The sequence below is a fragment of the Pyxicephalus adspersus genome, chromosome 12 (assembly GCF_032062135.1).
Source record: "Pyxicephalus adspersus chromosome 12, UCB_Pads_2.0, whole genome shotgun sequence".
NCBI classification, from domain to species: domain Eukaryota; kingdom Metazoa; phylum Chordata; class Amphibia; order Anura; family Pyxicephalidae; genus Pyxicephalus; species Pyxicephalus adspersus.
This window is the reverse complement of record NC_092869.1, coordinates 9782444-9784602: the sequence shown is the minus strand read 5'-3', so window position 1 is coordinate 9784602 and position 2159 is coordinate 9782444. Positions and strand designations below refer to the sequence as shown.

The window sequence follows — 2159 nt, the reverse complement described above, 5'->3', positions numbered from 1 at the left end:
TGCATCATGGCATATAATTATACTTTTTATGTTTAATCATAACTAAAAATAAATCTATGAACTAACCCTAGAATTTTCTACTGCACATGTTGTTCAGCACTGATTGTATTGCATATGGGATCATAAGGTACACTCCTAAATATAAAATACATGGAACAGATCTGAGTATAACAATAATACACAATTATACCCATCCACAAAACATTTTCTAATAACACACATGTAGGTAGGTCAGATTGGAAACATGTATGTCTGAGTATATAATAGAGATGAATGGGTCTGATAGATTGCTGGAGAGATACAAAGATACAGATATATAAAAAAGATACAGAAAACATAAACATTATAAATACATACAGACATTAGATTGGTGGATACATAGATTGATAAATAGATATATACAGACAAACAATAGATGATGGATAAATAGGAATATGAAAGGATGTGTGCACATGTAGAAACAAAATTGATACATAGATACATAGATCTGGAATGTATTAATGGGCCAATGGGTAAATAAATCAGTAGAAGATAGAAAGCTAGATATATAATGAATAGATAATGGATACAAGGATAGATGGATAGTAACATGCGCAGCTACACATGGGCAGATAGGTGTAGGGATCGTGTGCCTGGCTCTTGCTGTAACCGGATTCTATGAGGCTGCAGGTTAGATAAACATTTAGTGATGTAGAGTAACTGCACTATTTGTACTCTGCTGTGCAGGAAGGAAAGTGTTGATTAACACAGAAGGGAAAAAGCGAAATTAGCTGATTGCATGCTCATAAGAGCAAGCTGTCATTGAACTGCTTTTAAAATAGACACAGCTGGGTGTTTATGTTGAAAAATCGCTCGTGTTTTTGCTAATACTGAAATAAGCATGATTTTGTATACCAAACATTTTCAGATCATTAAAATTTGTAATCTGTGCTGGTTTGTGACACAAAGAAAAGAAGAGATTCTTCTCCCAGTGAAATTTGCTGATATGATATTAACTCAATCAAGTTTTCACAAAATGAGCTTTGTGCTCCATAACACTGACTGCATCAGTTCATTATACAGAATGCCAACCGTGACTGCTGTTTGTTAACATTGACTGTTTTCCCAAATACCCCCATGGAACAAAGAGATCTGCTTCAGTCTAATCGACAGTATTGTCTTCTGCTGAATTTTTAATGGTCAGAAAAAAAGCATCTCAGGTCAACAGTGTGCCTACAAATCTTGCACCTATATCAATGTACATAATATGGCTTTAAGCTGCTTAACTAGCGAATGCCTGGCCTAATGTGCTAAGCCCTGAGCTGGGAGCTCCACCACAAGCACATATATTACAATACAAAACACACACACAGCTCAACACAAGTCTCTAGCTTTGTCACCTGGTGAGAAGCAAGATGAGATGTTCCCAGGCTTGGATTCTGAATGACACTGCTCCTTGTCTTGGGGAAATCTGGACCTCAGTCTGCAGCATGAATGCTATGTGACCAGGATTAACAGAGCCCAGGACATACAATGGGCAACTCTAGCCCAGGACCACTAGCCAGCCCTTTTACTCTCTGGCTGCCAGGGGGGGGGGCAGGAAAGGAGAACCTCCTGTTGTGGTGGCAGTGAAAGGGTGAATCTCCAGCAATGCTGGCCTGACATCCCAGGCTACAATGTTGTAGACACAAGCTGACTTTACATGTCAGGAGCAGTTTGGAACATTGGAGTGGACTTCTTGAGACCTGGCTTGGGGTTACCTTGCAATGCATGAACTGCTCTCTTTGTTTGGTGTTAGTTACCTGTAACAGCAAGCTAAGGTCTAAAGTATTTGCAAACAAAAATGAAATTCCCTCCACCCCAAGCCTCTGGCAGCTTCACTCCTACAACTCCTGGGAAAGTTGGTCAAAGTTCCCTCCCAGCAGCTTCTTCCAGTGTCCAGCAGCAGAAACCTACAGAGGAGCTATTAGAATTGTACCAACTGATGGAAAATGATAGATAGATGGCTGAAGACATGCAAAGGCAGACATCTAGTAGATAGATAAATAGATAGATTGTAAGTATGACTATTTTATCTATCTATCTATCTATCTATCTATCTATCTATCTATCTATCTATCTATCTATCTATCTATCTATCTATCCATCTCTATCTATCTCTTAAAGGTTTTGAGAACATT

The 2159-nt window shown here is 38.6% G+C and overlaps 1 protein-coding gene across 1 annotated transcript in view; it reads right to left on the bottom strand.

The window, feature by feature from the left end:
- FOXG1 (forkhead box G1) overlaps positions 1–1854 on the bottom strand; it is a 6143-nt gene extending 4289 nt beyond the window's left edge. Inside the window, exon 1 of the mRNA XM_072428389.1 lies at positions 1380–1854. The gene's annotated coding sequence lies outside the window, so the exon portion shown is untranslated. The remainder of the gene's footprint in view (positions 1–1379) is intronic.
- Positions 1855–2159: the final 305 nt, after the last annotated feature.